Here is a 15552-nt window from a genome sequence, read left to right on the forward strand (position 1 = left end):
TTCCACTTTTCCTTCTCCTGTGGGGCAGGAAGGACTTTCCCCATTGCTGTTTTCCCTTGGCTGGTTTTGGGGTGTTCCTCTGGGGTTCTCCTTGCCCATCCCAGGCACCCCAAACCCCACTGAGTGTCCATTCCATCTCCCCAGATGAGTTTTTATGGGGCGTGGGGAGGGTTCTGCCCCATATCACTGTCCCCAAGGAGAGCTCTGCTGGGCTGGGGACAGAGGACAGCTTGGACAGGGGACAGGGGACAGCTCTGCTGCTGCCAGGGGGAGCCTAGGGGCCTCCATGCTGGGGAGTGTGGGATGGGATGGGATGGGATGGGATGGGATGGGATGGGATGGGATGGGGATGGGATGGGGATGGGATGGGATGGGATGGGATGGGATGGGATGGGATGGGATGGGATGGGATGGGATGGGATGGGATGGGATGGGATGGGGATGGGATGGGATGGGATGGGATGGGATGGGATGGGATGGGATGGGATGGGATGGGATGGGATGGGATGGGATGGGATGGGATGGGATGGGATGGGGATGGGATGGGGATGGGATGGGGATGGGATGGGGATGGGTTGGGCTGGGATGGGATGGGATGGGGATGGGTTGGGATGGGATGGGGATGGGATGGGGATGGGATGGTATGGGCTGGGCTGGGATGGGATGGCCCTGCCTGCTCCCATCGAGACAGCAGTGCCACCTGCCGGCCTGCCCAGCCTGCTGCCTGTACCTGCACCTGCCTGCTCTGCCAGGACAGGCTCCGGCTGGACACGGGAGGAATTCCTGCATGGAAAGGGAGCTCAGGCCTTGGCAGGGGCTGCCCAGGGGGGTTTGGAGTGCCCACCCCTCGAGGTGTCCCAGGAAAGGGCTGGAGGTGGCACTCAGTGCTCTGGGTTGGGGACAAGCTGGGGATGGGGCACAGCTGGAGCTCAATGGGCTGGGAGGGCTTTTCCACCCTGGTGCTGGCAGGGATCAGTGCAGGTGCCCGGGGGGCTGCAGCTCCTGCCTGGGATGCTCTCAGTGTCCCACAGAGTCCCACAGCAGTGTCCCTTCTGCAGGAGCTCAGCAGGGCTGGGAACGGGGGGGATGTGGTGGGGGACCCCCAGGGCTGGGTTCCACAGGTGGTTCCTGCCCCTCCTCTCTGCCCCACACTGTGCTGGCACCACGCCCTCAGCTCCCACCCTGCTCCCAGCCCCAAAGGACTGGCCGGGACAGAATCACTCGGGAGTGCAGACCTTTATTGACCCTGTGTGGCCTGGGCAGGAGCAGTGTGAGGCCACCTGCCCTGGCAGTGAATGGTGACCCCAGGGACATCCATCATCCCCCGTGTGGGATCTCCAGGGGCTCCCCCTCCCAAGTGCCACCCTCCCCGTGTCCCTGTACCTCCATTCCCGGCTCTTCCGCAGGCTGTGGCTCCCTCGGGACGGGCTGCCGAGCCGTGGCCCCAAGAACAGTATTTCCAGGAATCCCCAACCTAGTGCCTAAGGGATTCCTGGGAAAACTGGACCCTGAGGACACGGCAAGCCAGGCTCTGTGCCAGCCCCGCACGTCCTCGCCGCTGTCCAGGCTCCGTGTGTGGCTGATGGGGGAAGCCACCACCGAGTCCCCGCTGTGCCCCCACCCATCCCATCTCTGTGGGACCACTCCCACTGGTGCCCAGTGCTTGGCTGGGGGTCCTGAGCAGACACAGGGGTCCCTCTGCTGCAAGGAAAATCCTCCCCACCCTCCTATCCCTCCTTGTTCTATGCCAGGAGCTTTGGGATGAGCTCTTGTCCTCGCAGCTGAGGCTGAGCTCTCCTTGTGTCACCTGTCCCAGCGGGTGGGGGGTCCCCAGGGTGACAGTTCCTCCCTTCCCGAGCTACAGTGCTTCATCTCAGACTCCCAATTGACCAGAGATGCAGCACTGCACCTTGGGCTGGGAGACATGGACGTGGGTGAGAACACGGCCAGGCCGTGTCCGGGTGTCCCCAGCCTCCAGAGCTGTGTCCCCAGTGTGGTGGCAGGACATGCCTGGGCTGGGCAGCTCAGCCTGGCCCCAGCTCTGCAGGGACAGACAGGGATAGGGGATAGGTGAGTGGTGGGGCTGCCTCTAAATCCCAAATGTATCTCCCAGAGAGCTGGTGCAGAGCTGGGTGGGAGGGTGAGGGTGATGGGGAGTGAAGAGGACGGTGTGGGGCTGTGGGCAACACACACATCCCTCCCTGCCCCTTCCCCACCCTGGGGATGAGGAGTGTATGAAAGCTCCTGCTGTCCCTCCCCACCCTTATCCTTGTCCCCATCCCCAGGAGAACCTCGGCTTCAAACCTCAGCCTGATCCATTCCCAGGCTGGCAGAGCCCAGCCCTTCCCACGGAACCAGGGGCTGTGGGACAGAAGCTCCCTGGATCTCCTCCCTTGGGTCTGGACAGGCTTCAGCCCACCTGGCCTGGGAGCAAAGATCCGGGGGGAAGCAGGAGGCGAGGGAGGATGGAGGGAACCCAAAAATATCTTCCTCAGGCGAACACTAACATCCTGAGCAGGGCTGAACCTGATAAACAGCCCATCTATCACAGCCCCAGCAGCCTGATGAGAAGCAGATGCTGCATCTCTGCCGTGAGCCCCTGCATCCGGCCCGGCCCCCCTGGCCATGCGCATCCCGTGCACTGGGCTGGGCTCCCCCCGCTGCTGCCCCTTGTTCTTTGCGGGGAAAGAGCTGGGGAAAGAGCCCTGTGGAGCCCCGAGATTGCAGCATCCATTGCTCAGGAACGAGGGTTTGGAGCAGTCTCCGTACCAGCCATGGCCAGGCCAGCCCTGAGCCCTGGCCAAGTGTGACAATGGCCACAGGGACCCAGCAGCAGCAGGGGAGGTGCTGCAGGGACCCTGCTGCTTTTGCAGAGGCCCTGCCTGGCCCCCTGCACATCCTCAGGAAGGGGCTGCTGTGCATTCTGCAGGAGGGGGATGTGCAGTGTGCTCTGGGATCCCTGTACTGGGATCCAACCCCTGGGAGTCAGCCCCTGGGATCCAGTCCCTGGGATCCAACCCCTGGGATCCAGTCCCTGGGATCCATTCCCTGGGATCCATCCCCTGGGATCCAGTCCCCTTTGCATGACTGAGCAGGGGAAAATAAGCCCAGGGCCTGTCCCTGCCTGTGCCCAGGAAAGGGCCCGCGGTGGTGCCCGTGTGGCAGCGTGGTGGCACATCAGCTCTGCCCATCTCTCTTGGTGGTCCATCTCAGAGGCTGTACCATCCTTTCGTGTGTTCAGCAGCTTCAAAACCCCAGGGACAGCCACAGCTGAGCCTGTAAAACACAGAGGATGGGAGTCAGCAGAGTGGGGAAGAGCTGAGTGTGGAGCCACAAGCTCTTGGGTCCTGTCCTGGGCAGCTGCTGTGGGGCCCCTTTGGGTGCTCAGCACCCACTGGGCCTGAGGACAGCAATGCCAACAGCTCTGTGCACACAACAAACCCTACAACAGTCACTCAAAAGCCTCCCCTTGTTGCTCAAAGTGCTGTTTGCGCAGAGCCCACAGGTGTGGGACACATCTCCTCTCCTGGGAGTGACTTCCAGGTCCCCAAGGCGTGCAGGAACCCTGCACTGGGCCTGGGGATGGCCCTGTCCTCCCGCTGCCACCATCCCCTGGTGGGAAAAGACAGGACAAAGCCTTGCCTGCCCCCGTGGTGCAGGGCTGGGACAGCTCAGCTGCCGTCCCCGGGGAGGTGCTGGCGGGGGAAGAAACGCCGAGAAAGTCTGGAGGAATGTGCTGGGCTGCGCATCCCGCCGGGATGGAGGCAAAACATCTGCACAGCTCAGCCAGCCCTGCCCCACAGAGGGGCTCAGGGCACAGACACCCCAATCCTCCCCCCAGTGTCCCCAAAATGAGGCAAAGCCCCAGCACTGCGGGGCCTGCCCTGTCCCCCTTGATCCCACTCGTGATTTTCTCCCCAGTTGCCAAGGAAAGACGACTGCCACCAGCACGCCACTGGTGACCACACTGACATTGCTGCTGGGCTACCTCCTTGGGGTGACACCGGTGTCCCCTGAGCCAGGATAGCCACAGCCCCAGGCTGCTCATCTCTGATGTCACTGATGTGACCAGCGTGCCACACGGATTCGGAAGGATCCGGAATGACAAATGGCTGGATCGTGGCCCAGCAGCCACTGCCACATCCCCACGTTCAGGGCACGGCCAGGACAGTCCCCTGGCACCTTCCATGGCCACAGCAGCACTGCTGGCATTGCCCATGCCCCGACCCACGGCTCACCTCTGTCCCAAGCCGTGTCCCTGTGTGTCCCCTGCTGCTGCTGGTGGTGCCAGAGGAGGAGGAGTGGGCGAGTGCTCCGAGAGCTCCGTGGCCACCCCGAGCTGCTCCCGGCAATGCTGGGCTGAGTCAGAGCTCGGCCCTCCCCGTGGTTACAACACTGCGCCCTTTCCCCTCTCCAGGCAGGCCTCCGCTGCAGGAAATGTCCTTTTTTAATAGCACTTGGGATTTGTTCCTCCTTGAAATTCCCCAGCCCTGCGAGGCCAGGCTGGGGCTCCTCAGGGACGCCTGAGCCCCCCCGGCCAGGAGGGTTCTGCTGTGAGCAGCTCCCAGCTCTCTGGAGGATGGAAGGCACTGGGTGATGCTCCATCTCATTCAAGTGCCCTTTTCCCTCCTCCTGGCCCCCAAAATCCTGATCTCCACCAGCCATCAGAACCCCAACCCTGCCCTGGACAAGCTTTAATCCATCAGCTTCCCAAACAGCCCTGATGCCACCACCAAGGTAGCACAAGACAAGGTAAATCCTGCCTAAGAACCCCTCAGATGCCCCTCCTGGGTGCTGAGGACTGGGACATGTAGGAGCTTCTTGCTGGAAGGACTCACTCAGCTCCAGAAATTTAAGGGGCTGAGCCCAGGGCAGCTCCTGCTGCCTGCTGGGTCACTGTGGGCAGTGATCACACGGGGATGCTGCTCCCTGGCACTCTGCAGCACGAGTTGGTGGCAGGACAGCTCCAAAGCTCCTTCCTACTGGGGCCTTCCAGCTCTCCCAGCATCTCCATCCCATCCCTCAGCATCTCCATCCCGTCCCTCAGCATCTCCATCCCGTCCCCCACAGACCACAGTGGCCTCTGCAGAGGAGAGGTGCCTCCTCTCCCTTCCTCCCTCCCCTCCTCGCCAGCACTGGTATTAAATCAAAGGTTTATGAGAAAATGGAGGGGCCAGGGGAGATCCTAATCTGGTCACAGGCTGATTAACCCCGAGTTCAGGCTGAGGTCCTGATGCTCAGCTATAAATAGCTCTGCCTTCCCTTTCCCATCCTCCTGCCGGGGCTGCGTGCCTGGCCTTTTATGGTCAAAAAGGCAGATTTGGAGCCCGAGCGGCCCCCATCTCCCCCCATCTCCCCCCATCTCCCTTGCTGGGGACGAGCCAAGGGGGCCCAGGGGGATGCTGCTCTTGCTCGCTGGGTTTTGCTGGGATGAATTATAATGCCAAGAACAAAGGAGCAGGTTTGGGGGGCTGCGAGCAGGGGATGGGTGCAGAGGGGAGAGCGCATCTGGTTTGTGGGGCCAGAGCGAGGGAGAAATCACCGTATTTGGTGTCTCTGCAGAGCTGGGATCCTGCACACTCTGCTGTGCTGCTGCTGGTGGCATGGATGGCATGGCATGGCATGGCGTGCATGGCTGGAGGGAGCTCAGGAACAAACGACGCCTCTGCCACCTCCCTGTCTGTCAGCCCAGGGAAGGCACTGAGCCCGCTGTCCCTGCCTGGCCACACTGTCACACAGAGCCCGCTGGTGCCAGGGCTGGGTGAGGGGCTCAAACCCTCCAGCTACAGATCCGGGCTCCTGGTGAGGAGTGTCCAGAAGGGGAGGAGCAGTGGAACAGGGACTCGTGGCTGGAAGAAGCCATGGAAGCTACGGAAGAGCAAAGGCACACAGGAACCTGCTCACTGCCATTCCCACGGCCTCAGCTCTTCCCTGCTGCTGCCAGCCCTGGGATCACCATCTCCCCAGCCCTGGGATCACCATCTCCCCAGCCCTGGGATCACCATCTCCCCAGCCCTGGGATCACCATCTCCCCAGCCCTGGCTGCTCTCCTCCCCCCGTGCCCAGCCCCGTGCCCATTCCCCAGCCCAGCCCTGGAAGGTGTTTTGGGGCACGGGGCCAGCCCTGGGGCACACGGAGCGTGGGAGCCCAGCCCGGCACCAGCCTCCCCACTTTGTTTACACGTCACATTCCCGGCCTGCAGGAAGTGGTGCAGGGGTGAAGTCCCAGAGGGGACAGGCCAGCACGTCACCGGCCTCCAGCCCGCTCTGGGAAGGGCTGGTGGGAACCCAGAGCGCCGTGGGGAGAGCTCCCCATGGACGCTGTTCCCAAGCAGAGAGGGGAGGCAGCTCCAGCATCCTCCTCTCTCCCAGGCTCTGCTCCTCACCCCGCTCTTGCAGAGCTCCTGATGGGGCTGCAGAGGGGACACCTGGCATGGTGGGCATGCAGGAGCTTCCCAGAACTTGGGGCTGGAGCAGGCAGGGAGCTGCGTCCTCAGGCAGAGGCACAGCCATGGTGTTCTCCTTAATCTGCCAAAACTTTGGCTGCTTCTCCAAGTGCTATCACCTTATCTGTGCAGGCTGTAATTCACATCCCCCCACAGGCTCCCAGCCTTCCCAGCTTTCCTGCTTGCTGCCCAGCCATCTAAACAATAAAAGACCATAAAATAAAATGCCCTAAATGGCTCATCAGAAGATGAGATGTGGAAAAACAGGAAGCACAGAAGTTGCACCAGGAGGGGTGCATGTTCCCCTGCACAGCCTCCAGCAGGAATTGAGGGGCTGGAGGTGGGGGGAAATCAAAATGAAATTTAAAATCTAGGGTTGAAAAGGAAGAGAAAAGACATCTCCAAAACAAAAGACAAATCTGCAGTGAGGGATCACAGTTAAAAGGGTTAAACTGGGAGAGAGACAGTGTCCTAAGTAACAGTGGCCACTGAGCTGGTCCCACAGCGAGACCAGTGACCTGCTGGCCACCATGGAGCATCTGCCCCTCATGTGGCACATCAGAGCCCACAGCCCCATCCTCAGCCCTGGCTGCTGCCATCCCTTGTGCAAGGGGAGCTGCTCATCCCGGCAGAGCTCAGCCCAGGGAGAGGCAGTGCTGCCCATGGCCCTGCCAGCTCAGGGGTGTCCCTGCAGAGTGGGGACATCTGCTCAGGGCAAAGACAACAGCACCAGCCAGCCCCCACGGACCCTGCTGGCTCAGGGTGGGAAGCCTCCAGCACTGCCAGCACACCCTGGCACTGTCACTCCCCATCCCAACAGAGCCAGGCAGGGCTGAGCCCCCTGAGATCCACTGGGACAGGTGACACTGGTGCCCTGCAGGGCTGGCAGAGCCCTGGGCAGCCCCCCAGGACCTCCTGCACCTTGCTCCATGCAGCTCCAGCTCTGCACACAGCAGGTTTCAGTTACAGTAGGGCAGGGAAGATGCTGCTGCTCAGAAGCTCCTACCTGGATGTGTCACCTGAGGCAGAGCCTGGGCAGGGTGACCACACGCATGCCTGTCACCTCCCCAGCTGGCAGCCATGCACACTGCACCCAGTGGGGGCACAGGCCTGGCCTGGCAGCCTGCACAGCCCCCTCCCCATGGACAGCATGAGCATCCCCAGCTTGTCCAGCAGCACAAAGCAGCTTCAGCCCTCACCTCACCCAGCAGCTGCAGCCCAGGCACTGACTCTGCGTGGAGTCTGTCTCCAGCCCCTGGTCTCCATGACCATGCCAGCATCTGAACCTGCTGTCCCTGCCCTAAGGCAGAGAGATGGGGCACCCCAGGGGCAGGAGGAGCACCAGCACCTCCCAGCCAGTGCCCCCTTTGGTGGCTACTACAGGAGGAGGAGACCCTACTCCCCTGTGCCCTCTCAGTGCCTGGCTGGCGGGTGCTGCTGGTGGGCACACACTGCCCTGGTTCCCCCAGCATCCCCAGAGCGGGCAGGCAGCACATTCCCACCACCCAGGCATGGAGCCAGGGCTGAGATGGGCTCTGTGAACACACAGTCCCGGGCAGGCAAAGGGGTTTGGGATTCAGGAGCAGCGAGCACTCGCAGCACCCACTGGCCTTCAGCCACAGGATGTGAGTTGGGCTTCACTCCACTGGAGCCCTCCCCTGTGCAGGATCTGCTCCCATCGCTCCTCTGTGCTCCCAGCCAAGGTCAGGGCACGCTGCAACAGCCCCAGAGCTCAGATTTCAGCCTCTTGCCTCATTGCTGAGCTGTGGCTGCCTCTGCCCCGCACAGGCTCAGGTGCTGGGGCTGCCCTGGGGACAGCCACGTCCCCAGCCTGGCACAGCCCCTGCTCCTGTGTGTGCCACAGCACTGCCAGCACCCTGCCATGGCATGGCACAGCCAGGGCTGTCACTGAGCAGGAGGCAGTGGTGCCATGGGTTGAGGAGAAGCTCATGCCAGCCCTGCTCTCCAGGAGCCACTGCAGGATGCTCCACCAGGCACGGAGCACTGGCTCTCCCCACTTATCCCCAGGAGAGGAGCAGGGTGCCAGGGATGAGCAGGTTACCCAGACACTGTGGAGGAACAAGCCTTGGAAAAGCCTGATCAAGGACAAGGGTAGTTCTTGGACAGAAAAGGAGACCGGGAGGGAAAAAAGGGCGCTTAATCATCTGCAGACTCGCCCTTGACAAGTGTGGAGGGAAATGCCACTCTATCCAGCAGCCACCCAGAGCTGCAGCCTGTCTAGACACAGCCTTTCCCAAATTCCTGCTGATAACTGCTTGGGAAATCTTTGGCAGAGGCTTCTGCCTGTGTTTGTTGGAAATTGACTTCTCTCCCACCGGCTGGTGGTGAGGGGGCAATTCCATTTGGAGGGCTCCCTGGATGGTGCACGGGGTCTGGGGAGCCAGGCTGGGCACAGGCAGGATAGCCCAGTGCCAGGGACATTGCCACTGCGATGGTGACACAGCTCCTGTCCCATGAGCCTGTCCCCAGCCCCATGTGCAGCATCCCAGTGCCAGGATGCTCCAGCTTCCCCAGGAGCAGCCAGCAACAGCAGGAAGCTCTCGAGGAGCAGCAGAGTGGGGACAGACTGGGACCACAGTGGCCACGGCTGCCCTGAGAAGCTGCAGTGGCCTGGTCACTGTCACTGTCCTGCTGCAGAGGGACACAGAGCCCATATGGAACCTGTACCCCAGGGATGGCACCGTGCCCTGGCTGGACCCGCTGTCCTTGTGCTGGAGCTGAGTCCAGCAGGAGGAGTTGCAGGAGGACTTGCTGCCACCGGGCACAGTGTCCCCAGGTGGCCCACTGGGAGGGGACAGCCACTGCCGGTGCTTTGGGAGCAGAGCGAGAGCGCAGACCAGCTGTAAACCCCACAAAGGCAGCCCTGAGGGAGGAGGCAGCACCCGGGGAACCTTTTCGAGGCCATCAGCCCCGCTGGCCGTCACCTGCTGCCCTTCCTGTGCCCTCCCTGCAGCCAGGACAGGGCTCAGCTGTCGCCAGGGTCACACACTGTGCGGCCACCCCTGCGGCTCCGGGGCTTTGAGGATGCAGCCACCGTTCCCCAGGATGGAGCCAGGGAAGTACCCCGGCCGGGATAACATCACAGGGCCGGTCGGTGCCACTCCTGGGGCACAGAGACAGGCAGGGGTTTGGGACCCCGGGGCAGCAGGATGCTCCCGGTGGGTGTGAGAGCAGGGAACGGCGGCTCCAACACTGAGCCCCGGCTCCAATCCCTCCCCAGCTCGTTTTCCCAAAAGCGGCATCAGCACAGGCTGCCAAGCAGGGCTTCCACATCCCCTCTGTGCGAGGAGCCCATCTGCCCAGCCTCACCTCCGGCTTCCCGGCTTTTCCATGCACAGAGCAGAAAGCAAATCCTCCCGCAGCCCCGGGAGGGTCCATCCACACATCTGAAAAACTGGGCGAGCCCCACCAAGCCCAGCTCTAGGGACAGATCTTGGGGAAGCCCTTTGGCCAGGATCCCCCAGCCCTGAGGATGCTTTGGCGGCTCCTTTCCAGCTGGATGCCCGGCAGATTGCCCCGCTCGTGGCTGTGCTCCGTTCGCCTCCCGGGGCTCAGCATCCCGCGCTGGGCTGATGCCGGAGGAGTTGTGTTTTCTGCTGCCGGGCAGAGCCAGGGATCCCCAGCACCACCCTCCCCATGCCCTCCATCCCACACGCAGCCAGCCGTGCCCCCTCAGCTCCCTCCATCCGCAGCCGCCTACCTGCGGCCCCCGGGCCACCGCGGGGACACGGCCACGTGCCCGCCGCCTCCTCCCGGCACATCATCACCCGCCACTGCCACGGCCTCGCCAGGCGGGCCTTTTTGAAGCGGCCGGCATGGGAGCCCTGGGTGCAAAACTCCTCGCAGGCTGCTCAGAAGCTGGAAAAACCTTTTTCTTTTTACCTTATATGAGCTGGCGGGGGAGGCCAGGCCGCGGCGGGCCGCGCTGTCAGGGGCGCCGCGGGGAGCCATTGGCTGGGGGGGCGTCACGTGGCCCCCGCGCCGCCACCGCCGCCGCGAGGCCCAGTGTTGCTTTTACCCCCTAAGGAAGGGCCGCTTGACAATTTTCATATTTCTTCTAAATTTGGAGATTTCAGACAATGCTGGGAGGCTTGGCTCGAGCTGCCAGAGGCCCATGTGGAAGTCATTAAGGCGGAGAGGGGGAGCGGAGGGAAGGAGGGTTGGGGGAAGCGAGGGGGAGGAGAGCGGCCAGGCCTGCTCCGGCTGCCAGCGGCGTGCCTGGGAACCCGGGCTGTCCCGGCCGGAGAAAGTTGTTTGGAATAATTCACTTCCTCCCGGCATCGTGCACGGGGGGGATGCGCATCCCACGGCCCGTGGGGAGGGGGCCCAGCGGGGCTGGATGGCCGCGGGGAGCCAGCGGAGGAAGCGGAGATGCTCCCTGGCCTGGCTGGAGGGGTCCCGTGACTCCCAGGGCTTTGAAAATCTCCATCTGGCCTGGGAGAAAAAGGCGCTGCAGCAGCCTTGGGGCTGTGCTGGGACTCCAGGGTGAGGCCCCGGAGTGTCCCCAGGGCTGGCAGTGCCGTGGGGGCCGGTGTGAGGCCGGGTTGGCTGCAGGGGAGCCTTGCCCGGGTTCCGGAGGCACCGGCAGCTCCGTCAGCGAGCCCGGCCCCGAGCGGAGCGGGAGTCCGGGAATGGCCCCCAGCGGGCCCTACAGTGAGCAGCTGATGGAGCTGGGGCAGGGAACAGCCGGCACCGAGCGCCTTCAGCCTCTGCTCCATCAGCCCCCGAGGAAGGAGCTTGTCCCGGCTCCGGCCACCGCTGCTCGGCCCGGGTGACATAGCGCTGTGCTGGGCACTGAATCCAGCTCGGAGCTCAGCTCTGGAGCAGCAGGAACAGCCTCTGCTGCAGGGAATAACTGAGGGAGAGCCAGGGAGAGAGACACTGCCTGCCTCAGCTCTGGCTTTCCGAGGTGGAGCCGTTCCCTGAGGGGAGCGCAGAGCTGGGTTCTGGGCTCTCGTGTCCATCAGAAGTCCTGGCCTGTGGGAAGGAGGCTGATGCTGAGCCATGCACAAGGTTGCTGTGACCTTGGTGGGGACAAATGTGGAGTGGGAGTCTGTCAGGGCAGGACTTTCACCAGAACACATCCCAGAGAGGGCTGGCTCCTGCCATCCTCAGAGCCCTGAGCCTGTTGGGACAGCGCTAAAGCCAGGACCAGGGCCTCTCTGCCATCGTGCCAGGCTTTGTGCAGGGATGCTGTGGAGTGCTTGGCATCCCTGAGGCTCCCCCCGGACTTAGGCAGCACCTCAGCAGCAGAGCCACTGCTGCAGGAGCTGAACATCCCCTCAGCACTCCTGTGTGTGTCCCAGGAGAAGCAGGGAACCAGCCTGTGCTGGATGAGGCACTGGGAAGCTGCCCAGCACCTGCCAGGAGAGCAGGGTGGGAGCAGCAGTGCCTGGGTCTGCCAGCAGCACGGCCAGACCTGGCAGGGACAGGCATCTGATGGCCTCAGGAGCCAGAGCCACCAGCCAGGTACCTGGCCAGGAACATGAAGCACTTCCCAGGGGCTGCTTGGAAAAACACCCAATCCTTTTTTGAATTGCTGCACACACAGAGATGCAGTGGCCCCTGGCAGCACAAGCCTTGGTTTTGCCAGGGCCCAGGAGCAGGCAGCTCCCGGCAGGTCTGCCCGCTGTCACCAGGGCTGAGAGCAGCTCAGGCTCACTGAACTGCAGTGGGAATAGCACAGAGCACAGCCCACAGCAGGACATCCCTTCCCCTGCTGCACACAGCCTTGGTGCACAGCACTGAGCTGGGACAGCTCCTGTGCCGTGTCTCCAGGACACGCTGGGGCTCTCCCTGGGCACACTCGCTGCTTCCAACCCTCAAACCCCTCGCTGTCCCCAACTCAATCCCCATCCCATGCCCTGGGAGCCAGCAGGGAGATCTCCCAGCCCTCTCACTCCCCTCTCCCTCTGCTCTGGGGGGCTGGCTTTGAGTGAGGCACTACCAAGGGCTGCCATTAAACAAACACTATAATTAGAAACCAGGTTCCCTAAATGAAGTGAAAAATGTAACGTTAGCCTCTGTTTGTTCGCTGGATGCTGCGCTCTTGTTCCATGACCCAGAGGGGTCGTGCCCTGTGGTTTCTGAGAAGCCTTAATAAGGTAATGTTTAGGAGGTTACTATCTTTACAGCTCTTGTCCTATTACAACTCCATAAGAAAAACATTTGGGGCAAAGCAGGATTCCTTGGCGCGGGTTTGTTTTTGTTACTCCTTCACTAAGATGCTGCCCAGCCATCCTTCCTCACCACAGATTCAGTTTCAGTATCTCCACAAAAGTGACATTTTTTCCCACCTCCTGCTGACCTCCAGCCTCTGTGGCTGGGTGTAAGGGCAGGGCTCAAGGGGCAGTGACAGCTCTGTCCCAGGCAGCTGGGGAGGGGACCACTGGTAGCACACGGGGTGATGCCACAGGGCAGGGATGGAAAGGGAGCCCCTGGGCTGCTCCCACCTTCCCAAGAGCCTGGGATGTGGTAAGAGAATCCGTTCTCCTACAAGCCCTGCTAACATCCAAACACACCAAATTTAGAACCTTTTCATCTGCTGCCCGACATCAGAGGGGGCTGCTGGAGGGCAGGAGGGCATTTCTGAGCTGTATATTATTACAGCCCCTGCCTCCCTCACCCCCTCACCCAGGACAGTGATTAATGGGTGACTTGGGCTGGAGCAGCTCTGAAGGTGACCTTCAGGACTGGCCAGTGCTGCCCTGTAAATCCCTGCTCTCCCTGGAGTGCAGCACACAGGAGCAGGGAATGGGAAGCAGGGCAGGAGATTGTCTGCTCTGACTTCAAGCCAGCAGTTCCCACCTGGTGATGATTCCCCAGCAGTTTGGGGGTCCCTGCATGGGATCCCTTGCTCAGGGACACGGAGAGAAGTTTGGCTTGATCACAACTCTCCAGGACAGGCGTCAGTGCCACTGCTGAGCTTTCCATTTACCTCCACCCTTCGCCTTGCCCTGGGAACTGGGAACTTGGACTCCTGCCCACAAGAAAAAGCCACCAAAGCCCTTCATATAAGAGGTTTTCTCCTCACAGACCCAGAGGCCACTGCCATGTCCCTGGGAGCATCCTCCAGTCCCCTGGCCTTGCAGGGAGGGTGGTGGGGATGGCTCCAGGCTGAAGGACCAGCCCTTCCCACGGCCAGGAGCTGGGATGCAGAGGGCTCCCTGGCAGGACTGTCTCACCTTTGCAACCCAGCACAAAACAAAGCTGCCCCTCCAAAGCACTCAGGGATTGGTGCCTGACTGCCTTAGGCTGCAGAGGGAAAGAAAACTGAATTCTTTGGAAAGGCAGCATTGCCCAGCCATGCTCTGTGCTGGTGGGCAGGGGGGCACAGCCACAACAGGGCTGGAAAAAATCGCGGGGCAAGCACAGGGGTCCTGGAGGGAGCAGGATGAGGGGAGCCATGGCCAGGTAGTGCCTCAGTGGTCCCTGCAGCCTCCCAGCCTGGAGAAGATGGTGGCTCTGTCCCCTCTGTCCTGTGGGGACCTGAGACTGCCCCGCACTGAGCTCCCAGAGGGGCTCGCAGGGACCGGGACCCCCCAACCCTCCCCCAGCGCCACCATCGGGGACCGGGGCAGGGACGGAAGGAAGCGGCTGTTTCCAGCCCGGGGAGCGGCCGAACAGGCTTTTTCCATCAGGTGCTCTGTCTCCAGCAGCAGGAGGCAAAAAGAAAACAAAAGGCACGAGAGGAGCGGGACGGGAGGAACCTGCGCGTCTGGATCGTGTAAAGCAGCGACGTGCTGTAAACGCCGGCCGGGTGATGGATGTGCCGGACGCGCATCTTCCAGCAGCCGCTGGCCCGGTGCCTCCGGTCCCCCCCGAGCCTCCCGGCCGGGGTGCTGCTGTCCCCGGGGACAGCCCGGCTCAGCTCTGCCTCCCGACTCCCAAATCTGGCTGCTACGGGATCCAAAGGGCGTGATTTACAGCCGAGCATCGCCCAGCTCCCCGCCCGGGGTGGCAGAAGGGCGGCCGGGAGAGCTGGATTAGGGCTGTAGAAATAATATTGTGCAGGGATGCAGAGCCCTCGGGCTGCCAGCGTGGGCACCCCTCCTGCCCGCGGCACCCTGGCACCACGGTGGGGCAATGCTCCTTCCCTCCCTCGGGAAAACCTGTCCTGCCACGATAAGGGCTTTTGGGACAATGGGGGCACAGAAGAGGATGTGTCCTTGTCCTACAGCAGCTGCTGGGGGGAGAGCACCCATCCTGCTCGATGCCAGCAAGAAATTCCTGGCTGCCCTGTCCAGCCGTGCCGTGTCTCTGTGTTTATGCAATGGCAGGAGCCGGCAGAATTAAGCACTTTTTGTTTTTCCCTTTTTTGAGAACGAAGAGTTTTAATTCCCACCAAACAATGTTCTTTTTCCAGCAAGCTTAAAATAAGCCTTTTTGGCTCGGGCGTCTCTGGAGCCGTTGTGCAAATAAGGATGTGAGCTCCGTGCTCTGGCTGGGCCAGCACCACCTGCCAGGGGGGTTTTGGGGGGCCATGGGAGGCCCCCAGGCCTGACCCTCCTCCCACGGCGGCACAGGGCTGGATCTGGCCAGGACAGCTCGCTGGAGCTTTCCTTTGATGAGTGGAAAATGTTGCTCACACAGAGATAGGGATGAGGCCGTGCTGGAGCCTCCTGCCAGACCTGCCTGTCTGGCCCTGGGCTGGGTGTGTGTTCAGGTGTGCTGGGGCCTCACAAACCCCACCAGGAGCTGGGTTCTGGAGCAGCCTGGTGCCTGGAGAAGTGACCATGCCCTGCAGAGTGGCACCAACAGCGCCCATTGCCCACGGCAGCTGGAGGGAACTGCAGACCCCACGCCAGCAGCTCCCACCCCTACAGGAGCATTTCTGCTTGTGGGAAACTGCACAAAGCTATTTTCTGCCTGCGTGGAACTGTGGCCTGACTTGCCCCCATTCCCTTACCTGCAGTCCCCAGGGTGTGCTGTGGCACAGGATCCCTGCCCAGCACATCCCTGCTGCCAAGCACAGCACCACACGGCTGCCCTGCATCTCTTGGGCTGGGGTGGGTTCCATGAGGGTTTTCTGGCAAATAAGCACCTGGGTTTACTCAGGCCAGGTGGAGTTTATCTTCACAGCCTCT

At 62.1% G+C, this 15552-nt stretch overlaps 1 long non-coding RNA gene across 1 annotated transcript; it reads right to left on the reverse strand.

Annotated features, from left to right (window-relative positions):
* Positions 1-1221: 1221 nt before the first annotated feature.
* LOC147650324 (uncharacterized) lies at positions 1222-10388 on the reverse strand. The gene is made up of 2 exons (XR_015276745.1): positions 10167-10388; positions 1222-3276 (listed from the first exon to the last, which is right to left on the reverse strand). It is a non-coding gene; the product is annotated as an uncharacterized LOC147650324 (long non-coding RNA).
* Positions 10389-15552: the final 5164 nt, after the last annotated feature.

Source organism: Cyanistes caeruleus, chromosome 15 (assembly GCF_971803275.1).
Source record: "Cyanistes caeruleus chromosome 15, bCyaCae1.hap1.1, whole genome shotgun sequence".
Taxonomy (NCBI): Eukaryota; Metazoa; Chordata; class Aves; order Passeriformes; family Paridae; genus Cyanistes; species Cyanistes caeruleus.